This window comes from Vicugna pacos, chromosome 25 (genome assembly GCF_048564905.1).
Source record: "Vicugna pacos chromosome 25, VicPac4, whole genome shotgun sequence".
In the NCBI taxonomy this organism is placed as follows: Eukaryota; Metazoa; Chordata; class Mammalia; order Artiodactyla; family Camelidae; genus Vicugna; species Vicugna pacos.
Window position 1 is genome coordinate 34270903 of NC_133011.1, and position 25547 is coordinate 34296449.

The 25547-nt window shown below is 44.2% G+C and overlaps 1 long non-coding RNA gene across 1 annotated transcript; it reads left to right on the top strand.

Moving 5' to 3' along the window:
• Window positions 1-1074: 1074 nt before the first annotated feature.
• LOC140689166 (uncharacterized) lies at window positions 1075-21765 on the top strand. The gene is made up of 3 exons (XR_012064044.1): window positions 1075-1157; window positions 19250-19338; window positions 21620-21765. It is a non-coding gene; the product is annotated as an uncharacterized lncRNA (long non-coding RNA).
• The last annotated feature ends 3782 nt before the right edge of the window (window positions 21766-25547 follow it).

Below are 25547 nucleotides of genomic sequence, written 5' to 3' on the forward strand. Positions count from 1 at the left end.
TATTTCCTAGCACCTAAGAGCTATCGGGAAAGCCAGAGTCCTTCCCTCCCCCGGGGCAGAGGAAGGGCGATGCAGTCCAGCAGGGACGAGAAGCATTGTGGGGGGAAGCAAAGCCGCCTTCTGCTTGTTAGGGTCCGAGGATCCCCACATAATGGCCAAGTACACGGATGCTCAGAAAGGTTAATTAACTTGCCCAAAGGGACACAGCAAGAAGTGTGGAGTCGGGTCTGGAAGCCAGGAACAAATTCTAAATTCTAAGTTAAACGTGGTGAGGAGACAGGACCACAAAGCACCCAGGGAAAAGCCAGCCCCTTCTGCCAGACTCACAAGAACCTTGTTTTGACATTGGGCATCAGAGCAGAGAATGATTCTAAGGTGCTGAGCGGCTGAGCTCCGGCTAGAGTCTGTCCACTGCCTCCTGGAGCAAACGGAGAAGGGAAGGGGGCTGGGTTCGGAGTGGGCAGTAAGGCGCCTCCCCGAGGTGGGGTGGGATGCAGCCGTCTCTAGCTGTACATGTGTGGGGCGGTGACCCGGCCTCCAGGAGGGAGGCTGCAATGACCACATACTGGGAAAATGATTACAGCTGGGACCTGCTGTGCAGAACCCTCGCTCAGCTAGCATCACCTCCGTCAGAGCTGAGGGCAAAGCTGGCCGGGAGGAGGGTGTGCGGGAGTCACTGACGTCCCTGGGAAAGGGTAGGGCTTCTGGCTGGGCCGGGAACCGGGCTGCTCTCTGCTGGGGTGTGGATGTCACCAACTTCAGGGGAGCAAAAGCAGAGTGTCAGGGAGGCCCCGGGTGAGGCCAGGCCTCCTCCAGCTAAGCTGGAGAACTGCTCCATTGCCGGGGCTGGGAGCCGCAGAGGAGCTGGCATCGAGGGCTCCTCCCACGGTTCCAGCTCCCTGTTCACTTCCCTCACTCCAGGAGGCCCAGGTTTACCCTTCCCCTTTGGCAGAAGAGAAGAAGGAACCGTAAAAAGGATGAGAGACACAGGCTAGACAACATGATTGGCAGAGCCTAAACTGGAGCTCTCACCTGTCTCGTTAAAGCCAGCGTCTCAGCGGGGGAGGAACCACAGCCCCAGAGCCTTTGACCGTCTGAGGTTGCTCCTGCATCAGCGATGTCGGCGGCGGGGCTGCCCTAGCAGGACTCAGAGGGAGGTAGGCTGGACCCCGCAGATTAGCCCAGCCCCTGGGTGCTCTGCCCACCTCCTTCTGCCCACCACACCAGGCCCTGGGGACACGAGGTGGACTAAGACCCACTGGGCCTGTGCACACGCTGGTCCCCTGGCCCGGACAACACTGTTTCCCTCCTAGCCCCCGGCTCCCAGCACTGCCCTTCCCCTGGCCAGCTCCCCGAGGCCACAGGTCCCGGGACTGCCTTATGCTTCCGTAGCACATGGCTCCCTCACCTCCACCCCGGGCCCCACACGTAGCTCATGGGGACAGTGACAGAAACTCCTTGTTTGTGCTCATTCTCACCTGGGAGCTTAAGCAGCCTAAGGCCACGCAGCCGGGAAGAGGCCGGGCTGAGATGGGAGGGTCCCAGCTGACCCCTATTCATCTGTAGCGTGAGGATGACAGGTCCTGCCTCTTAAGGTGAACTCAGGCGTGGAAATAAAAGTGACGATGAGGCGGAAAGGCAGAGCGAGATGGCCCAGAGATCTGAACATGCCTCAGAGAAAGAGTCCTGGAGCCCGCGGCCTCTGAGGCCCACGGGGCCCCTGCCCAGAGCAGGGGGGCGGCCGCTCCTGCCCGGGGACCGTTCCTCTCCAGCGCAGTGAGCTGGGGGGTGGGTGGCTTCCGGGCGTGGTGGCTTCCAGGGGTTCTCTAGCGAGTCAGTGAAGTGCTTTTAGGCAAAGCAGCGGCTGTTGACACGGTGACTGTAAGTGCTGGAGAGCCTGTGAGAGCGGAGAGGGCGAAACGTGCAGAAAGATGCGGCTGGGCCAGCTAGTCATCCTGCCAGCCCTGAGGGAGGGGCTGCTCTTTGAGGAGATCGGACAATGAGGCTCCGGAGAGCACAGGAGGGGAGAGGGGAGGGGGAAGCTGCCCCACACGGGGGAGGGCGGCCTCGACACACTGGTGGTGTGGGCTGAGCCCGGGGTGCACGAGGGAGGAGATGCGAGTATTGCCCCCGAAGGAGCCCTGGGATGAGGCGGGCATCAGAGAAATAAACAGAAAATCACAATGCAGGAGTCACAAGGAGGGGGAACACAGGGCATATGGAAACCCAGAGGATGTGCAGTTAAAACAGAGGAAGGCACATCGTCTCAGCCTGGGCTGCATATTAAAATCACCTGGGGAGCTTTAAAAAAATACTGTTGTCCAGGTCCTACCCTCATTTAATTAGTTCAGTATCCCTGGTAGTGGGACCCAGTGGTCGCTCTGGGGAGGTGCTGAAGCATCTTAGGCTAAGGATGACATCATTAGGACGTCACTGGGGGAAAGACACTGATGGGTAAAAACTCCTTCCCCTGTCCTTTAGAGAGATAGAGAGAGACATTCTGGAAGGAGTTCTGAGCCCATCGAATGGAAGTCCAATTTGCTGCAGCGACAACCTTGAAACACATCCGATCCTGGCTTCCCAGTCTGTATCTCATTCTCCCTGCTCCTGCACTCCTCCTTCCCAGAGTCATTTCCTAAACAAACTGCCTGCCCCTGAGACTTTGTTTTGGGGGAATTCACTCTAGCACAAGCCCCAGGGAGCACTCAGACATTGTCCCCAAAGAGCTCGTGGTCCATGGTCTGCTGTTGGAGTCAGATGTGTGCAGAGAGCAACTCAATACAAGGGACACATCCAGTGGTGGGCAAGCACAGGGCACTTTGGGGAAACAAAGGAGGGGCACCAGGACCTGACTTGGGGTGATATGGAAGGCCTCCTGGAGGAAGTGGTATTCAAGGTGAAAACTGAAAATGAGGAATTTATCGGCCTGGTGAAGAGTGCACGTGTAGGACTGGGCAAGGCAGAAGGCGTGAGGATGAAAGTGCAGGCAGACAGCAGGGGCTGCTCTCAAGCTCTCCGGAGACAGTGTGGCACTGCTGGGAACTGCACAGTTACTTGGGCCTGGCGTGTGGGGTGAGAGGGTACAAGAGGCCCGAGGTGCGGCTGCCACTGCAGAGGATGGGGGCCCTGGTCTGGGTCCTTAGGTCACAGTATCCTGGATGCTCCAGGAGACCACCGAGTATTATCATGGATGGAAGCTCTTTCTGAAGTGTGTGAGTTTCAGGTGCCCAGCCCAGGGGCTTGGCTCGGAAGCTGCCTGGTAATACAGAAATTCTTTATCCTTATTCATCTTGAGGGTCCTTTCCCCTGATCTCTTTGCCTATCACCCCTTTTCCTCCTTTACAATTTCGCCTTCACCCTCAATCTATTTTTTTCTGCTGTCTGGAAATGTCCAATTGCCTCCAAGTATTTAATAGAGAAAAAAAAATCAACTCACCCAAAGAGAGGAGTCTGTGGATCCCGTTGGCTCCTGGCTCCTTCAAAGGCAAAGAGGGAGTGGAGGAGAGGAAGGTCTGTTTCTCGGCAGGTGGGTGCCGTTTTATGGGGAATAATAGGAGGCTTTCTGTCAAGCAGTCATGGTGGGTCCTAACAATGTTTGGTGCTTGTGTTGGGTGTGCTATGTTACAGCAGAGTCCCCAGGCACGTGACATTTCAACCTGGGCGTGGCCAGGCAGCAGTTTCTACGCTGGGAGACTTTGACTTTCTTAACACTGGTCTTGGCATCTTTGGGTCCCCAGCCCTGGCACAGTGTCTGCCCTGGAGTGAGGACAGCACATCCTTGCACATTAACTGGCCTGAAAGGGAAGGGGCACATATATTTATGGATCATCTACGCTGGTCCAACCACTGTTGTTACCATGAGAATAATCATGGTGTGAACATCACCATCCTCACTGAACAGATGATACCACTGAGGACCAGAGTGAAGGGCTGAATACATTGGCTAAGGTCACACAGTTTGCCAGTCACAGGACAGGATCTGCACCCACACTGGCCAGAGACCACCTATGATTCCCATCTCAGTATTCCTTCCTCCCTTCCTTCAGGAGTCAAATCAGATCATGTCCTGGCACTTCTCCATCCTGTCTTAAAACTAAAATCAGACCTCTGTGCTTATTTAGATTTCCTACCCTCTCGTCTGCCCCCAACCTTCACCCCAATCAGCAGACAAAGGTGCAAATCAGCTCTGGGAAGCCGACTCAACAGCCGTGTCCGTCCAAGGAGCCCCAGGTGCAAAACTGGAATCACGCCGTGACTTGCTGAGCTTGGCACCCTTCAAATTGATTGTATTTATAAATATCAAACTTGAACTTATTTGCAGAGATGGGGAGGAAGAGGAATCCCTTGTGGCTTTTATGACAACATTTAAAATAATCAAGTACCGCTGAAATCACGTGGTAGTTAAGGGTATGCGGTCTGGAGTCAGATTGCTTGGGGTTCAAATGCTTTCTTCACCTCTTGCTAGCTGAACTGCTCTGTGCCTCAGTTTTCTTGTCTGTTAAATGGAGATACAAATGGCTTTTGCCTCCTACGGATCAAATAACAGTGTAAAGCACTAAGAACAGAGCCTGTAAGAGTTAAGCACTCAATATATATTAGTTTATTTTCTCCTCCTTCTCTTTTTTCCTTCTTCCTCCTCCTCCTTTTCCTCTATCATCATCATCATCATCATCATCATCATCATCATCATCATCATCATCATCATCATCATCATCATCACCATCCTACAGCCCACCTCTCTACTCCTTCGACAGAGGCATCTTGTTGGAAAAATGCCCTTACTTCAAGCTACCAGCCCTGCCTGGGCTCACATTTCCAGGCTCTTTTCACACTGAGTTGCAGTTATCTGCCTAATGATCGCCTCATCTTCTGAAAAGTATATTCCTTGAGGGCAGAGATATTGTTTAAACTGGAACTTCTTTTCCTGGGTCCATGGAATTCAGGGCATCCATTAAGTTGAATGGAAGAATTACATCTTTATTTCACTAACTTCTATGTCAGTGGTTCTCAAAAGTGCAGAATGAGCTGGAGGGCTTCCTTAAACACAGATTGATGGCCCTCCACTAGGGTAAATAGCCATCCCAGTTTGCCTGGGACTTACAGGTGCCTAGGATGTGAGACTCTCAGTGCTAAAATTAGGAGCCTTTTCGGCAAATGGGATGAGCTAGTCTCTAACTCAACCCCAGAGTCTCTGATTCAGTAGATGGGAGATGATTTGCGTATCAATGGTTCCCTTCACCAACTGCTGGCAAGGGGGGTGGCGTAGGCCAGCTCTGCTGGAAAGTCAGTCTGCATCTAATTAGAAATTCAGATTCTCAGGCTCCGGCTGGGCCCTATGGAATCGGAATCTCTGGGATCAGTTCACTCCTGTAAATTCCAGCTCGAGGGAGAACTGGAAGGTCAGAGCTCCCACAGCGTCTTCTGTCACTTCCAGAGGTGCTGCAAAGGGAAGCTGCATCCCCTGCTGTGAAGGCTGCCTGGCTGGGCCTATCTCCATGGGAGGCACTGGAGTGTGTGCCCCAGGGGAGCCACAGGGTGATGACTGGGTCCAGAGTGGCTTCCCTGTTTAGCTTCGCTCTGGCCCCAGCACGCATCTCTCACCTTCCTCTCTCTGGGATCTGTTCAGGACACGAGTCCTGTCCTTTCTGCTCTCACCCTCAGAGTGAGTGCCTTTTCCGGGGCCCTTAGTGTCGTTGCCTTTCAGGAGACATTGACTCGGGACTCTCCCATTTCAGTGCAACAGGTTTCTTTGGCTTTTCGTTTCTAAATGGAAGCAGAGTTTTAGGCGTTTTCTTCCAAGAAGCCTTCTGACCCCTACTAAATGGCCACATCCACCCCAGATGTGCAAATTCCACAGTGTTCAAAGGGGGCGCTAGTTCAACTTGATGAAACTCCATTCACTGACACCCAGCTTGGTAGTCGATCAATATGCTAGAGGATCATTTTTAGTAAATTATCAGATCTCCCGATTAACCAAGCACTGGTTGCAGTGCTTTGCCTGTAGCAGTCTGCAGGGGGTCTGCGTTTCTTGTTTGTCCCCAAACCTTGTTTCTTGGGAGCTTTGGTTGGCTGGTCTCCATCTCCTCTGACGGCAGCATTTCCAGAAAGGTTTAATTGGCCCGAAGTTCAGAGTTAAGAGGACAGTTCAGTCTTCTCATGGGCACTTTTAACAGACTGGCCCTTTCAACATTCAGCTTTCGCTTCAAATAGATCTTTACCAGTTTGGTAGGATATAAATACAAGAAAATCCTCAGCTGGACTGAGACCCACTAAACACAAACTGTGGGATGAAAACCCCATAGTCTAGCTCTGTCATCCAAATGTGATCCTATGTTTGAGAGTGTATTAATATACATAAAGCCGGATGGAAATGGACCCAAATGTCAACAATGAGGTTCATTAGATTTTTTTAAAATGAAAAGTATCACTTGAGTTAGGTTTGTTCATTTTGAGAAGGTAACATAATTACGCACCGTGGCCATGTGAAAAGAATGTAATAGAATCCTTCGTTTTCTGTGTCTTAAAATGCACACTTCTCAGCACTTTAAAATGCTGCTTCCTGAGGATGAGTGACTCCAACTGCTGGGAACACCTGAAGGCAGGATGGGCAACAGGAGGCAATGTGCCATTGCCTCTGCCTTTGCTTCCTGCAGCAGGCATGGCTAATCCATCACGGAGCTCTTTCCTACTGAGCCCAGAGCACCCTTAAGATCTTTCTCAAGCCTTTGTTCCAAGCAGTGCAGATGAAGTGGTGAACTTTGAGGCGGGATAAAATCTGTTTGCCATCTTAGCTCTGGCTTTGCTGGATTGTACTCTTCCCTTGACCTGGTTCTGTTTGCCCCCATTCTTCCATATTCCATTTATTGCTCAGCTGCAATGGTTGCTGTCTGGCTTCAGGATATGTACGCCTAATGCAAAGACTTACCTATCATTCTCCAGCCTTTGCTCGTCCTTCTGAACGTAGGGACAGGAAGTATGCTGCTCCATTCCCCCGTCTTCCTTCCTTGCTCCTGAGAAAGCAGACCTGTCCTCTTCCCCCAGCCCAGTGTGGGAGCAGCCTGGCCCAGAAAACTCACTTCCATCTGTTTTATGACATGTTCATTACCACTGTGTCTTACCAGCATCTAATACCAGAAATCTCAGGACACTGTTAAGTCTTGGCCACAGTTTACAGCTCAGATTCCGCTGTGCTCCAGGCTGCAGACCTTTGGTCTTTCTATTTACCAAGAAGCTGAAGCTGCAGAATTACCTGAATCAATGTCCAAAGAGTCCTTTTGGGGATAAACAATCTTAGGAGACAGGAATTTATTTTCTTGGTTTTGCAGAACTGCCCACTCGCCCTGGGCAATCTGTCCTGGAAAGATCCTGAAATTCTTCAAAGCCACATTTAAGGTTATTTCTTTATCAAATCTTACTGCTTTATGCATATCTTTGATTTGGCCTTTCTTGCATCACATTTTAATTATATGGTTTTTTAAAAATTGAAGTACAGTCAGTTACAATGTGTCAATTTCTGGTGTACATCACAATGCCCCAGTCATGCATATATATACATATATTTGTTTCATATTCTTTTTCATTAAAGATATCGAATATAGATCCCTATGCTATACAGAAGAAATTTGTTTATCTTGCCTTCCTGCTCCCACGCAGACTGGGCGGTCTTTAGGGCAGGGACAGTTTTGTTCACCTCTGTGTCCTGAGGGTAAGTCACAGAGCCTAGAGCAGGCAGCAGAGTGTACTGGAGTCAGGCGTAAGCAGAAAATAGTTCCAGGGTCAAATCTCAGCCTTGACACTTACTGATTATGTAGTTGTCTGTGAATTATCTAGGCCTTTCCTAATAATTTGAACAGGCCACAGGACTTTAAAAAATTAAGTAGAACAAAACGTTTCTATAATGAAAAGAGCAGTCACAGCCCGCTCTCCCCACCTCTGTCCTGCTCCTTAGGAGCCATCATTTGTAACTCTGAACTGTTTCTCTTGGTGGTTATCTCCATATTTCTAAATATAATTTCTTACATTGCTCTTTTGACTTTACACATTTAGATAGCATCTATTGATGCATTGCTATAATTAATTGGCATTTAACTCCTTTATATGTTTGCACAATTTGACAAATTTGTACCACCACATCCCCTTAACTTTCTAGCAGGTTTTTCAGAATTACGACTATTTAGTTTGCTCGAGAGCTAGGTGGTGCACTATGACTTTACTTCTTTTCTCATATAGTTTCTGTGTCTTGTTTCTTTTGTCCTAAGGTTTCTGGTTATCATTCTTTTTTTTTTCTTACTGCAAAATATCCTTTATGATTTTCCTTCACATTTTTTCCCAACAGCTTCAGCCGATCAAATAGTCTACTGAGCATTTTTATTAAAATCATTATCCTTCTTTTCAGGTTGAAACAGTTTCCCTTCTGGGGTGGCATGTTCACCGTTCTGGACATCCCTTGTGCCCTCACCTGACTCGGGGCCTCTGTTTCCTGAAGTCCACATTCTCCTCTTTCTTGGGTTACTTTCTTACTTTGCTACACATGTCTGTCCTGTGTGGAAAAGGTAGAAACATGTATAGAAACATGTACAGGAAACATGTATACACAAAGGGTAGGATCAATTGCTCCCCTTGACAGACTGGAGGGAACTGAGCTGTGTGGGTGGGTCTCCTCGAGGTTGGTCCTCTATCAGGGATTCAGCATGAGGCTGCTCCTGTTGGCTGAATAAAATTTTCTAGAAAAAGATGCAGTTGTAAGCATTAGAAATCACCACTTAAAATAGCGACAGGACAAATGCATCTCCCAGTAAAGGGGATCTGGACAAAGAGCCAGCAGTGTCTACCATGGTGCTAATATACATGATGAAACCCATCTGTAGCCCCATCTTCTCAGACCACCCCTTTGAACTCTTTTAGTTATTTTTTCTAATAGGTAGCTTCGTAATTCTAAATGTTATGTTTATTTACTAGGTGAAATTTTAGGCATTTTCTATAGATTTCCTCTTATAGTAATAAGTGAGGAATTGTGCTATTTTTAACCTCTTCTACCTTGTTCTCTAAAAATAGTCATGTTGCATTTTAAAACCCAAATATATATTAAATGTCTTTATTGCTGTGATTATGTACCTGGTCGACTGCCGAGCCTAGTGCTGCACAATGACTACATTTCTTTTTTTTTTTAACAAAGGTTTTAGTTTTTCCTGGAGTTAATAATTGCCTATTTTTTCATTTACTTAGTTTCATATATGTAAAATAATTGGCACAGTGCCTGAAAAAGTTAGCCCTATTTATTTGTTTATTTACTTGTCATTTGGCTAAGTTTTCTCACATCCTATAACAGTTCTATTAAACTATGTAGAGCTGGGCCAATTTTGTACATCATCAAATCTATCAAATACTCTATCCATTCTATTTTTTTCCTGCAGCTCCTGATGCCTCCACCCTCCTGTTCCTATCTGGGACTAGCTTCTCTCTAAATGTAATCCTTAGCTATGATCCCAGACACCTATCTGCCATCATCTTTGGGGCTTCCATCCCCACTCCCCTGCAATGGGTTTCCATTCTTCAGTTTACTTCCTTGTTCTGTTAGAACACCTCCTCCAGTAGCTTCCTGAAAAACGGTAATTGAGTGGGAATTGCATTTTGAGACCTGACAATTTAAAACTTTTCTTCAGTTGATACTCACACTTAATTTACAAACTGAGTAAGGTGTAAATTGTTTTCCCTTAGACTTTTGAAGTAATTGCTCCATTTTCTAAACTCCCTATGTTTCTCTAGAAGAGTCCAATGCCATGCATATTCTCATAACTTTTAATGTACTTTCCCTCCTACAGGAGCGTTTGGGAGCTTCTTTTGTTCTGAAATTTCACAGTGATATAATTTAGTTTGCAAGTTTGGACTTTTGTAATGTCTTTTTCACTTATTACTCAGAAAGAACTTGTGTATCTCCATTCTAAGAAACATTCCTGCATTTTTTTCCTGTAATAATACCCTCCTATTTTCTCTGATCTCTCTGGAAACTCTTATTAGTGGGATGTTCAACCTCCTAGATTAATCTTTTAATTTTCTTGTCTTTCCTCTTTTTTTTTTTTTTTTGTCCATTGCTTGTCTTTTTATTCTACTTTCTGGGAAACTTTCTTGACTTTATTGTCAAGCACTTATTTTGAATCTTTTTTAAAAAATTGAGTCATCATATTTCTAATTTCCAGGAACTCTAACTTATTTCCTGAATGTACTTTTTTATGATTGCATTTTTCCTGTTTTATAGATTACCTCCATTTATTTCTCTGAAGATATTAATTACATTTTCTTTGAAGTTTTTAATGCTCTCTACATTAATTCTATTGCCTCTTGGTTTGGATCTCTTTTATCGAGTAGGCTGATTTCCCCAGTTTTTAGTAATTCTCAGTTGTCTGCTCATATTGGTGAGTAAGGTGCTTCAAACCAGATGCAGGCCCTGAATGCACTGGCAGGCTCTACTGTAGGGCAGTAGAGACTAAATGACACTTTTATTAGAGATTTATGGCTCTTTTCCTGGTGCAGGTTTATTTTTCTGTAAAAAAAGATCCTCAAATCAAGGGGGTGTGGACCCCCTCATTTACATAGATAGACGTTTACTTTTAACCTACTTTCAGCAAAGTATAGACTCCATATTCAACTCAGTACTCCTGGGGACAAAACCTATGGTGTCTTAGAGGATAGGGCATGGATTGGGATGGGGATCCGAGGGTCTAAATTGTTATTATTCCAACTTTTCAGCCACTCTTCTGTGTCCTGCTGCTCACTCTACCCTTCTCACCTGTGCCTCTTTTGATGCCTGGTGCTCTTAGTTTCCTAGTCTTGTTCTGTTCCTGGAGGGAAAAATTGGGTTGATTCCTCTCTTGCAGGCATTTAAGGTTGAAATGTTCTCTCTGCTAAGTCATTTGCTGTCCATCTTCTATAGTCCATCTTTCCATATAGTGTTTTAAGATGTCTCTTAGTTTCATTGAAGATGAAATGCATTGCCTTTTTCAAGTTCTCATTGTTCTTGGGGGAAATTTCTGGAAGGGAAAGGTACCGAAATGGACTTACTCTGTCATCTTAAAATGAAGACTTTTTCTGTAGAAGCTTTTAGAGATTTTTCTTTATTGTGGTGTCTTAAAATGTGATAACCTGTTTGTAAAAAATTAGACTGAATAGTTATGTTTGTTTTCTTTCATGCACACACACACACACACACACACATATATATATACTCTTTATATTTTTACCTTTTGTGCTTGGAGAACCCCAAATTCCCAAGTATGGATCCTTTGAGGGTTGGAATCACTCAAAATCGTTAGTTAAAAAGATCAGCCAGACGTTCTGCCTGATGTGGAGGTACGAGGTTAAGAAGGCAGGTTACGTACCTGGGTGACAATGCTCTGCTCACAGAGGGTGTGGCTGGGGAGGAAGGGAAACTATTTTGAACTCAGTTTTTTTGCTAATTTCTCTGGTTCCAGCCCCTATCAGTCTCACCTACCACTCCCAAGTCCTGGACTTTCCAGTTTTGTGTTACAGGATATAAGCTTTTCATGGCACATGTCATTCTGCTAACACAGAGAGCTGAGGCTCCATCCATCCTGAGCCACAGATCATCATTCTCCATGCTGTTTCCCAGAACTTGAGTGAAATCCCTTAACTGCTAATGGATTTTCTGCAGGCTCTGTCTTCATTGCGAGTTTAAATACTTTTTACTCCCTTACAATTCCTGAGGTTAAGAGCAAAGGGTCTGAAGATATAGTGCTTGGAATATGCCACTACTTTATAACTATTTATCTTTGGGCAAGTTAGTTAGCATCTCTGTGCCTCAGTTTTTTAAATCTGTAAAGCAAGAATAATAATAAGACTTTTCTTGTAGGGTTTTGTGAGCATTAAATGAGGTAATCCAGGTAAAGACATGAAAATTTGACATGCAGGAAGCTGACTCATAGCTGACCTTTCAAAAATGTCACTCATCATTATTTTAGTGTAATATTGGCATGGAGAAAAGACAAAGCTTGTTTCAACTCTCTATCATTAACTGGAAATCTGATGAACTTTCCTGAGATTTACATATTTCATGCAGTTGCTTGAGAAATAAATGGGCTAACATATAGAAAACACATAGCACATGGCAGGCACAGTGTTGGTTTTATTAGTAGTCACAGAATAGGTGTTTGTTGAATGACTATTGAAGAAAGACTTATACAGGGAAGTAATCCCAAGCTTGGATGTTAGATGCATTTAGCCCTGATTGTCAGTTTTTCTGTGACTCAAATAAGTCAATGAACCTGTCTGAGCCTCAGTTTCTTTTTCTGAGGATAAGAATAATAATAGCAGATACTTAGTGATTTTATAGTGATGAGTTCTATGATAAGTGTTATGCAAAATGCAAAGTCCTTCATAAATAATAAGGTATGTGTGGGGGTGCACGCCCATAGGTGAACATGTGAGTTAAGCTATTCGAAACAAAACTCAAAGGAGGGACACCCCCATGTTGTCAGAGATGCCAGGAAATTCTACTAGTTCTTAAAAATGTTGCATCTTTTCAGATGGTAACCCAGACCTCTGTGCCCAAGAACAGCTAATCGATGCCACCGTCTCCAGACTTGTCTTCTGTGCTTTCCTGCTGCCAGTGGCTCTTAGTGAACCCAGTCAATGGGGGAAGGCTGCCCAGCACTGACAGAGTGAAGGACTAGTCACTCCCCACCTAGCTGTTTCTGAAATATTTTCACTGGATATAATTACGAGGAAAAGGAAGAGACAAGAGGCTATCTATCTCTGAGTTGTTGCATGGAGACCCAAGATTACAAATAAATGCCTCTTAACCAAGAAAATTCCAATTTTTTTTTTTTTTTGCTGGGGGAGCTCTCAACGATGAGTTTTATTTTCATAATTTTTTTCAGTCACCACTAAGCCCTGTTCACAAATGGGCAGCGAGAGAATAAGACAATGAGATGGAAATCTAATCTCCAAGCAGCTCCCACCAAACTCCCCTGAAACAGGGGCTCACACTCACTTCTGAGGGACCCCTCCTCAGCGCCTGCTTCACCTCTCTCCCCTCAGACAGACCTGTGCCCCGACTTTCTCCACGGAGCCTGTCTACAGGGAAGCTAATTATTTTTCCCTCGTGCAAAAGCCCACTTTTGACTTTGCAGCTGTGCTCAGCCTCCTGGAGGACAGCAGATCTGAATTTTAGTGCTCCCGACTGGACATTGGATGGCCTAAAAACACCCACAAGTTGGTCCTCACTTTCCTAACTAGGCTGGGCTCTAATCGAAAAGCAAACTCTTCTGAGGATTCTAAGGGACTATTACTTCCCACGGATGGCATCAGCTATAAATAGTTTGTCTTCCAGGTGTCTGCCGCAGGCAGGCACAGCCCTGTGCCTGCATTATTCTGGGGAAGAGTGAGTGCTGCCAGAGGATTCTGGGAGTGAGGGGGCGCTGGCCTTGGACTGGGGGCTTGGAGAAAGTCGCAGGGGGTTTCCCGATCCCCTTCTCTGTACCAGCTTCCCTCCCAGCTTGGCACTGGGATGACAAACAGGCAGAAGACAAGTTTGAGCTTCTCAGGATCTCACAGTAGAGAGCAGAGCTGCCCAACAAGAGTACCATGCAAGCCATGTATAGAATTTAAAATTTTCTAGCAGCCACATTTTTAAAAAATTATAAAGCAACAGGCAAAATTCTTTTTCTTTCCTTTCTTTCTTTCTTTCTTTCTTTCTTTCTTTCTTTCTTTCTTTCTTTCTTTCTTTCTTTCTTTCTTTCTCATTCTTTTGAAGTTGAAGTACAGTCAGTTACATTGTGTCAATTTCTGGCGTGCAGCACAATGTCCCAGTCATGCATGTATAAGCATATATTCATTTTCATATTCTTTTTCATTAAAGGTTATTACCGAATAAAGTTCCCTGTGCTATACAGAAGAAATTTGCTTTTTCTCTATTTTTATACATAGTGTTTAACATTTGCAAATCTCAAACTATTTCTTGAATCTTACTCCAATAAGGTTTGTACGCTCATCCCTCCACCAAAAACTGTTCTTTTCAAGGTAGCAATAAATTCTGTGTTGTTAAATACAATGGTTAGCTTTGAGTTCTCATCTTACTTTGCCTGTCAGCATCATTTCACACAAACGACTTCTCACTCCTTCCTTAGTAAAATACTTTAACTTGGCTTCTAGGACCCATGCTTTCTTGATTTCCCTCCTACATAAATGGCTTCTCCTCCTTTATCAGCTTTTTGGATTCCTTCTCTTTTCCTGACCTCTAAACATTGAGCATCCAGGGCTCAGTTTCTGACCTCTTTTTCTTCTTTAATGATACTTACATTCTTTTTGTGATCTCGTCTAGTCTCAGAGTTTTAAATACCATCTATCCACTGACAACCTCCCCTGGACTCCAGATTTATATACTACTAGACATCTCATTTGAATGCCTGAGACATCTTAATTTAACATGTCTAAAACCAGATCTTCCCCCAACAAACCTGTTCATCCTCCAGACTTCCCAAAGTTAGTAAATGTATTTGCAGTAAAAGTCCTTCTATCTGCTCAGACCAAAACTCTTGGCATCATCTTGACACCTCCTTTCAGATCCCAAACCCAATTCATTATCAACTCTTGTTGACTGTATCTTTAATATATATCCAGAACTAATTTTTTTTTCTTATAATCTTTGCTATTACCACCCTCACTGAAACTGCAATCATCTCTGGCCTGGATTATTGTAATAAAACTCTAGCTGGTTTCTTTTTTTTCCTGCTTTCCTTCCTAATCTAGTCTATTAATATTTTGGTCAGTAATGAAAAAGCAGTAATAGCAATCACAAATAGTAATGTGATATTGGGAAAGTCACAACTTCCCTGTGTCTCCATTTTCTCATTTGAAAACTAGAAATGTGAGCAAAGTTCTAAAGACGTTCTCCCAAAGTTTCAGTTCCCTGGTTATTCAATTGAACATCAATTTAGGTACTGTTGTGAAGGGATTTTGCAGGTGTAATTAATGTCCCAAATCAGTTGACCTTAATATATGGATATTAACTTGGTGGCCTTACTAAATCGGTTAGGTCTTTTAAAAGCAGAGAAAATCTTCTCCCACTGGTAGCAGAAGATCCATTCAGAGATTAAAAACACAAGGGGAATTTGATGTGCCATTTCTAGCTTTGAAGATGGAGGGGCACATAACAAGGAATGCTTTCAGCTTTTAGGAGCTGAGAGTCAATCGGCAAGAAAATGAAGACCTCAGTCCTACAACCACAAGGAACTGAATCAACCAATAATCTTAATAAACTTGGAAGCAAATGCTTTCCTAGAGTCTCCAGATAAGATCCCAGTGTGGTTCATGCCTTGACATCAACCTTGTGAGGTCCCAAGTGAGTCTGCCTGAAATTCTGAACTACAGATCTACGAGATAATAAAGTTGTGTTATTTCAAGCCACTTAACTTGAAGTAATTGATATACAATGATAGAAAACTAATGCTAGGAATAATGAGATTCTTGTTCTCTTCATGGTAACTGCTGATTTTCAGAGCTAAGTCAGATTATGTCTTTCTTTTTCTTTTGAGAAAATGGTTACCATGTCATATTGAATAAAAGATAAAGAGGTTAAAGGGTTCAATGAGACTCTACTTGATCTTGCCTGTTCACTTCTTTGACTTAATTTGCTACTTTCCTCTTATCCGCTCATCTCCAGTCAAACTGGAAGACTTGCCTCAGGATGTTTGCCCCTGTGCCCTACGCCCAGAGCAATCTGTCCCTAGATATCTTCATGGCTCCACCCTCAACTATCTCAGGTCTTTGCTCCAGAATCTGTGGCCTGATATGTTTCATTAGTTCATTAGTTGTGGAAAGTCTACAGTCACAATCTTCAAATACTTGCCTTTAACTGATTTTCTCCATTCTTTCTTTCTGGGACTTTAAGTACTGTTAAATCATTTGGCCGTGTGTCAGTGTATCCTATTCTTTTCTCTATGCTTTCCACCCTTTGGTCTCACTTTGATTTGGTCTGAATATGTTCTGCTGACCTACCTTGTAGTTCATTGAACCTTTCTTCTTTTGTGACTAGTTTGTTGTTAAACCAATCTATTAAGTTCTTAAATTCAGATACTGTATTTTCAATACTAGAGTTTCCATTTAGTTATTTTAAAAAATACTTTTCAGTTTTGTGGTTAATTTTCCTGCCTGGTTATTTATTTTCTTGCATATATTAATCACCATTATTTAAAAATTTACTTCTGGACCTCTTCTGGATGTGTTACTATTGCCTGATTTTCTCTTGCTTTTGGAACTGTCTCCTGGTATGCCTGATAAATTTCAGTGAAGTCCAGCTATTATGTATGAGAAAATTCTAGAACTAACATGAGGCTCTGGGATGATGTTACCTTCCTCTGGCAGGAATTTAGGGTTTGGGAAGATTATAAGCCAGTCTAGGACTGAACTGAGTTGAAGCTGTGTCTTTAGTCTTTGTGGAAGTTGGCAGACTTCTAGCATGCCCTTATTCCAGGGGTGCAGGACTTCAGTAGTCCCAACTAAAAGCCTGTGGGATTTTCCATGTCTCCTCCTCCTCCTTAACATGATCTGAATTGCATTTTTTCCTCCCCAGCCCTTGACATGGCTGAAATCTCAGCCCTTCAGCACAGTTTCCTCTTGGTTTCTTGGCCCCTTGGTCATCATTTACTAATGAGCAAACACCTCAAGCAGAGACAGAATGTAGGGCTCTCTTCTCTGGACTTTTGTCCTCTCTTGGATCTTGCCTCTTTAAGTAGCTCTCTAATTTCTTCAAACAGAATATTTAAAAGATAATTATCTGTTTTTTTCTGGCTGTCTCCAGGCAGAAGGTTGGTCTGATCTAAGCTGGCTAAGCTATAGCTGGAAATGGGAGAAATGTCACAGCCTCTATGATAACTTTCCTGACACCCTGTAAAAATGACAACCTATTACCTCCCCTCCTTTATTCTGACACATTTTGTTTCTCCTCTCTGAATGTTTTTCTGTGTATCATTTATCAGTATTTTATATACTATATATGTTTATTATTTATGTGTATTTGCCATGAAATATAAACTCTGAGAGAAGAAATTTACAAATATATTTTTCTTCCATTGCAGTATCCTTATCCCCTAGCACAATACTTGTAACAGAAGGTAATTAATTAACCAAATTAAATATTTGGCTAATCAGTAAAAATTTGAATGAATAAATATGAGTAAATGTGTAAATTTGATTTAGACAATTTTTGGTGGCAGAGACAAAAGAGAAAATGTGATAGATTGAAATGCTCTCCCTATCTGTTAGGAGAAAGGATACAAGTTATTAAAGAAGTACAAATTTATTTCCTGGAATGACATTCTTAAAGGAATTTATTACCTGATTCTGTATATAAGAGTCTTTTAATGACATAATAAACAGCACATTAAATGGTACTTTCATAGTGGATGCAAAAGTGATTTTATATGAATCTTTTGTTCTATTATTCATAAAGTTTGAGAAAAATGAATTTAGGCCAGAGAGTTAAGGACTGACAAAAAAAAAAACCCAAGATAACTAGGATGATGACATTTGTATTTTATAGGTAATTCTCAGAAATGTAATGATCAAATCCAGTAATGTCAGCAATAGGAACAACCACAAAATTTATCAAGGTGACAAAGAGCAGGTTAATTACTTCTCCATGCCTCAGTTTTCTTTTCTGTAAAAGAGGAATAATGAGAACTCTACTCTTTCCAGAACTGCTGTGAATATCAAAGATAGAATTCTAAATGCTGGCTAACAAAGAGCTGAATTGCTTTTTCACCATTGACAAAATGCTTTTAAGTGCATTTTCACATTTATATAAGCAGGTTCTGTGTGCAAGTATTGTCATCACTCTCTGTTTTCCAAATGAGGACACCAAATCCAAGAGGACCAGTTGGCACAGCCAGCAAGAAGCAGAGATACGATTCATCCCTCTGTCTTTTGATTCCTGTCCTGAGTCTCCAAACCCATACTGTCTCTCCATAGGAGGGATTCTTAAGTGGTGGAAACTCAGACATCAGGGCAGACGCTCGTGGGTCTGGTGGCCTTTCCAATGCTCCTATTGTTACTCCGTATCAAACCAGCTCATTGACTTTTGCAGATGAGGATGTACATAAATATCCCCAGAACTGATCAACACCAAGCCCCAAGGTCTTGGGGCTAGATGAATTCTCCCTAGTTGTGAGAAATCTACACAACTTCTATTTTTTTCTTAGTTAAAAAGCAAAACATTTAACTTTTCCCTTAAAAATGAATATTTGGTTTTTATCTGGAGCTGAATGTAAAGACCTTCCTGATGTGTGATTCAGTAAACTGACTCCATCCTTTGAACCCTGTAGTGGCCTCAGGCAACCAGATGATGAGAAATGCCTTCAAAAATATCAAAGGCGTAGCAAATGTATCTCTCTAAGTGTTAAACCTAAAATAGCCAGGACTCTGGGGCAACAGACATCCTTGCTCTCCGACCTCCTTGCTACCTTGGACTAAGAGAATCCTCCTTTCTTTCCCTGGAGGAAGGAGAGAGGGTGTGTAGGCCTGGAGCCTTCCAGAAAGCTTTTTAGCCCAGAACCTGGGACCACACATATTTAGGGTTTTCTGTGGCTCTCATGACCTCATCCATTGGCATTTTATCTCTGCTTCTAAGATCTAAGGAACTGGAAGCAGATGATGCATTTATTTCATGGTCTAACAGATTGGCCAGTATCTCGGACAAGCCAATTCATTAGGAAAAAAAATATGCCAAGAAAATGCAATTATGTTTAGTTGGAGCTAAAAACCCCACACAAGACAATAATGATGCCATCAATCATTTTTCCCCTTCCTTCGTGCCAAATACCGTATGTGCATTTCATATCCATTATTTCACTTATGCCACATAGTTCCTATGCAAAATACAGTATCACCCTGTGTTTACAAATGAGGAACAGAGCCTTTGAGAAGGTAAGTGACTTGCCCAATGGTTACATGTTAGATGGGTGATAGAGTTGAGATTGGAATCCATATTCTGTCTGATACCAAAAATAACACTCTTTCTTTTCACCATTATTATAATTAGTGGTAGTAATTGTTAGTACTTTATCATTTGTGGTAGGCAGCCTCTAAGATGACCTAATGATCTCTGCCTCATGTTGAGTGTGGATTGGATCTAGTAACTCAGTTATGTTGAGTGGGATATGGCAAAATGATGGGATGTCACTTCTGCAATTAGATTACAAGGAGACTTCAGCTTCTAACTTGGGTGTCTCCCTTTCAGAGAAGCAAGATGCATGTTTGGAGAGGATTCTGTGACAAGAGAGCCAGTGAGGACATGACCTGCCAACAGCCACAGAAGTGAGCTGAGAAGTAGGTTCTCCCTTATTCAAGCCTTGAAGTCACAAATGACCACCTGATTGTAGTCTTGTGAGAGACCCTCAGTCAGAACCCTCCAGCTAAGCCAGGGAAGCTACCCAGGGAAGATGGTTTATTTTATGTATCTCATTGGCCTAATGATCTGAATTGGTGGTGGTGGCTACCTGAGGTATATTCCTCCATAGTGGGAATCTGAAGTTGTCAGAAGGGCAAGAGGAAATACATGAGCTCTCCTAACGTGTGGACTTGGAGCTGGCAGACTGCCATTTCTGCTCATGTTTCATTGGCCAAAGTAAGTTACAAAGCCAAGCCCCACATCACAAGGCGACAAGGTGGGGAAGGGAGGTGCTGGACAACTAAGCTTCTGGATCCTCTTTTATGGCTGAGGAAACACAGCTCAGGGATGAGAGGGCCAATACTTAGATGCAGCATTTTGTGGCTTCAAATCCTGTGAACTTTTTCTTACAGAAAAATCTTCCTTGGTTCTAATATTGTAAGTTCTTCAATTCTCTAGGCAATAAGTCAAAATTAGAATGAGCATCAAGGTGCTCTGAGAAAAGTCAGTGAATTCTGGGTTAGCTAGAAAAGGAACTTAAACTTGGTCAGTCAAGGACCCATTTGATGTGAGTCAGCAGGGATGCTGAGCAGTGTGGTAACAAGAGGTGTGAGGGGTGCCCAGGCCAACAGGGGAAGATGGCCCACAGGACGTGAGCTCCATGCAAGCGAGGGTCTTTCTGTACGGTGCTCCCTGATGAATTCCAAGAACAGTGTCTGGTAATAGTAGGGGCTCGGCGTGTATTTGTGAAATGAATGGATAAATATTGCCAATAAAATAATGAAATAATGGCTAATGAAATGTTGCTAATAAATAGCAGGGTGATATAGACCAAGGACTTTGGAATCAGATGTGAGAATGTCAGCCGTGCCATCTATCAACTCTGTGTAAACTTGGGCGAAATATTTACTCTAGATAACTCTTATTCCCTCACCTGCCCATACCTGATTCATTATCAAACCCTTGATTATATGCCATCTAAGTATCTTTTCACTCCATCTCTATTACTGCTGCTTTAATCCAATTTATTTTTCTCTTGCGATAACTTCTCAATAGCTGGAGGTAAACTGAGGTGCTATTGTTGAATAAGGAAGGGCATCTAAATTAAACCGAGATGATGCAGTAAAGGCTTCGCAGAGAAACTGATCCTTGAGCTGAGTCCTGAAGGGTGAGAAGATGTTATCCAGGCAGAAGGGAGTGATGTGTTTTCCGGGAAGAGGAGTCAGCATGTACTGGGGCAGGAATTTCCACCAACTACTCGGAGGCTTCGTGGCAGATGAGGCATATAAGCACAGAATGGTGGGAAGTTCTGCACAGGAGGTAATGACTCACCTGAATGATTAAACCAAACCTCCTGCTCCCTCCCCTCCTTCACCTCTGCAGTCTATGGAGCCAGAGAGAAGAGTCTGGGAGGAATCATTTAAAAGAAAGACAACTTTGTTGAGTTTGATGGTCATGCTTCCTGAACTCACTTATTCATCTATTCATTTATTCTCCCAACGTGCACTTTCGAGTCCCTGTCTTATACTAAGTAACTGGCTAGCACGCTGGGAGGACATAAAACCAATGACTAGGATGCAGGCCTCTCCCCCACAGAGCCCAAAGTCAAGCAGGGGAAACATTAAAAAGCACTCGAGTAAGTCCTGTAATTGGAGGTGAGTATAGAGCGCCATGGGAGAAGCTAAGGACTTGGGAGGGTTGTTGGAGAAATCCTAGAGGAGGCGATAAAGAGTTCTTGCAAGGTGAGGATGTGCCAGAAGGAGCTGGGATAAAGGGAAGGGCACTGGGGGCAGAGAACACTGTGTCAAAGGCATAGAGGCATGAAAGATCATGGCGTGTTCTGCTCCATGATCCTGGGAGGGAGAGATTGGGGTCAACTGGTAAGTGGTAGGAATGGGTCAAAAGCAGGGAGAAAGGACAGCCCACAGCTTCCTCTGGTTTCCTATGTCTCTGCCTCACAACTCCTGCAGTCAGGGTCCCTTTAGTTCCCTTTTGTCTATGAGGTTTTTCTGGCTGTAACTGAGCCCATGGATTCTTGACGCACACTGTTGCTGATGACCAGCTTCGATCATCACTTTAAGGCAGTTGTGAAACCTACCAAAGACCTCTCTCTGTTGGGTTAAGTAAAGCCAATTCCTTTCACTTTCCCTTGGGGCTTTGGTTTTATTAGAAACATTAATGAAAAAAATACAGGGTCTTTTTTTCTTTTGTAAAATGCAGATGTCCTCCTCCCCGGGCCTTAGGACTCCTCCGACTGTGAGGTTTTATTCTCAGCTCCAACGTGCAAGGTCAGCCTGAGCGGGTGTTAGGAGGCTTCACTGACGGAATCAGGGAAAGGAAGACTGGAGGAAAGGGAAGGTCATCTGCTGGGCTCTGTGCAAGGTGCTTGGAATGTGAGATTTTTATCATCCTCCCAGCATCTCTGAAAGGTAGGTATTTCTCTCCTCAGTTTGCAGATAGGCAAATACAGGCTCGGGAGGGTTTATGTGATTTTTCCAAGGTCATATGGGTGGGAAGAGCTCATGTTTTCCTCACTAAACCTTGTTAAAGTGGGGGTGATGACTCGTCCATTTATTTATTCATTCAACAAATGTTTATTAAGGATCCAGTGCTAAGTACTGGCTGGATGCTGGAGATACAGCTTGGAATAAACGAGAATTAGTCCTTGCTCTCATGAAACTTATTTTCAAGTCTGATTGCTTTTGGCTGGGTATTGGAATCTCCTGGTGGAGATTTAAAAGCTCCTGATGCCCTGGTCTTATCCCAGACCCACCGCATCTTGTGGGGAGGGCAGGTATCCAGGAATTAGTATTTTCCAAAGCTCCCAGAATGATATTTACGGGTAAGCAAGGTTGAGACCCACTGTCCTCCCCCAGAACATGCTCCCTCAAAAAGCAAAACAAGACAAAAAAACCCAAGACAAGCTGACAAGAAATAAGTGCATAATTTCAAATCATGGTAAGTGTAATGATGGAAACTCAGAAATTGCACTGATAGAGAATTAAAGGAGGCAGAGATCTACACCAGCCATTTTGGCTAGGGAAGGCTTTTCTGAGGAAATAGTAGTTAATTTGGTACCTGAAGGGTAAGGATCCAGAAAGAGCTTTCAGGGGAGAGAGGGAGGGACAACCACGGGCTTGGTAGAGGATAGGACTTGCCTCACCCGGTCCTGGGACGTCAGAGGCCGCAGAGCTGTGAACCTCTGTCTTAGGTTGCAGAGACTGCTTTATAGATGAAATGGGGAAATCTGGCTTATGTTCTTAAGAACGGAAAGGGAGAAAGTTGAGGGAAAGTCAGGGAAGGAAACAGTGGGGAGAAGGGACTAGACAGCAGGAACCTGGAATTAGAGTTGTGGGGAAGTTCGGAGGGGTTTCCCCTCCTTTCCCCTCTTCTCCCCTCCTCCACCTTCCCTTCTTTCTTTTAAAGGATTGGCACGCCGGATGTTCAGTTTTAAAGGATCTGGGCTGCTATGATGCAAATCCCTCTTAACTCCTCCAAACCTTCTGTCCACTGCGTGCCTGGGCGTGGCTCTGGATGCAACTGTGGGCACTTACACTGCAAAAACTAAGGAGAAGGCTGAGATTTTCCACTACGGGTCTGTGTGGTGTGAGAGACTCAAACCCCAAAGTGAGCTAACCCTGTGGAGCCGGGTCTGTGGCAGAGGTGGCTGGGAAGCATGACCCTGTAGGAACACACAGCATTTTGGACAGAAAATTTATGAGCCGCTGACCAAGGGGCTCGTCCTCCCCTCTTGTCAGCCCTGGGCTCTGAGTTTCCTCTTACTCAGCTGGCTGGTCACACTTTTCCTCGGTCTCCAAATAGCAGCAGGAATGATCTTTTAAAAATATCAACATGGCCATGTCTGTCCCCTGCTGAGAACACTCCGGTGACTTCTCCTCATACAGCAGATGAGATGCAGACTCCCCTCCTGGCCAACAAGCCCACATGGTCAGGCGTGTCAGATTTTTCAAGTGCATTTCCAGCTTCCTCCACGCCACCCCCCTGCAGTCCCTACAAAGACTCACATGGGAACTTCAGATGCTGTAGGTGAGTGTGAAAATACTCTGAAACTGCTTAGCCTGGTGTTTCAGTTTCCTTGTCTAGGAAGTAAAAGTTGTAATAGTCCTTACCTCGTGGGCTGCTGTGAAGCTCAGATGGGGTAAGGTCTGGACACAGCTTAGTCCCCTGTGTGGGTGGATCCAGAAAAAGTAGGTGCTATTGGTGGTATTGTTTAATTATCGGTGCTTCTGCAACTCTTCCATTAAGTCCTAAGCCAATGCCTCTGTCCAACCAGGGGGCCATACTGGATTTCACAAAAGAGTCAAGTCTTAGGCAAGCTTCCCATTTCTATAAAAAGGAAGCAAGGAAAGCAACAATTTTTAAGAGTAAAATTCAGTTTGGTCTGCTATAAAAGTGACATTAAAATGTTTGAAACCTTAACAAAGTCAAAGAAAGATCCAAAAAAGCAACCCATGGTGCCACCTGCAAAAGGTGAACATTGTTAAGATGTGGGCTATGTTCATGCTAGTTGCTTTTTTAATGTGTCGACTTCCATTTTCTAGTTTTCTTTGTTAGCGTTCAGTAGTGGTGCTCAAACTGTCTAAAAATTGCTAGTGTTGCTTTTTCACTATTAAATATTATAAGCCCAGTGTTTCTTCGTAGTTGACAGTGATAATAACTAATATTTATCAGATGCGTACTACGGGCCAAGAACTACCTTAAGAATATTACATGTATTGTCTCAACTAGTCTCAACATAATCCTACAAGGTCCAGGGGGGTGTCACCTGTATTTTGGAGTGGATGAAGCCAAGGCTTACAGAGGCTCAGGAACGCGCTCATGATTTCACAGCAGGCAGGTGGCTGAACTGGCTCTGGATAAAGTTCTGTGTGACCAGGACCCTGGATTTTCAGTCCCCACTGACCCCTCCCTGCTAAAGTCTGTTGTGTGCTGGGTCTCACGAGGACCGTCACATTCAGATTCTCCCTTGCTTCTTCCTGTGTTGAAAATTAGAGCTCAGTTAATGCCAGGTGCTGCTGCTGACTCAACAGCCTGATGCTTTTATGATTACTTCTTTTCTGAGAGTTTTTCTCTTGAAACTTTATAGAAATGCTTAGAAATGTTCTGGATTTCTCATGGCCCAGGCAGCACCTTTGATATGCCCCTGTCACCTGCTGGCGTTGTCCCTGGTCTTTATAACTGGCTCTTCTCCATCTCTATGAATAAGATCAAGGACAAGAACCACCTGGAAGCAAAAGCACTTGTCCGGGTGTTCAAGACAGTCCCAGGACCGGTGACTTGAACCTACTCTCTGATGATTTTGGTTCTGAACCGCCCCTCCCACCCCACCAACTTGGCTTATTCTTCAGGACTGTTTTTGTTGAAAGTGATAGAAAACCAGCCCAAATGGGCGTAAGCCAACAGGGAACTTCACAGCTGGATCCAGGATTTCAGACAACATTACCAGGTCTTTTTCCATCCCTTTCATCTGCCCTCTTCTCTATGTTGGCTCCAACTCTAGACATCCTGTTGTGAGGGACAAGGAGGCTTAAATCCTCCCAGCTGTGAGTCCAGAAAGAAAGAGAGAACTATTTTAAGTCCTTACCTTTTCCTTTTGATTGTGAGAACTTGAGTTACAGGAGAGCAGCTGTTCTCTGTAAGTCCGCTGGCACTTTGAGGAAGTACTAGCATTTGCTTTAAGCTGTGGCTGGGACCTTCCCTAAAACATTCAGGACTTTCCAGATGCATCATTCAGTTTGAGATCTCAAGGGGCTTTTTAGTTTGATCTCTTTCCTCTGAAAAAGAGGGAAAGAAATAGAGAGTGCATGTGAGAAAGGGAGGGAGGGAAGGAGAGGGACTGAGCACTTACTGTGGCCGGGCTCTGTCCCAGGTGCCCTTCAGGCAGCCCTCCTGCTGGCTATGAGACGGAAGCATCTCCATTTCACAGTGAAACTGCGGCTCAGCCACTTAGTAGAAGAGCCTGGGTTTGGACTCAGAACTGTTGACCCCAAAGCCTATGCTTTGAACCACTGCTCACTTTCCTGCCCAAATGCGAGACACTTAACTAGACAAGAAGACCCAGCAGAAAGGCACTTACTAATTTCACAGCCCTGAAGACGGGATGCAGAAGACTGGGTCAAGGATGGGC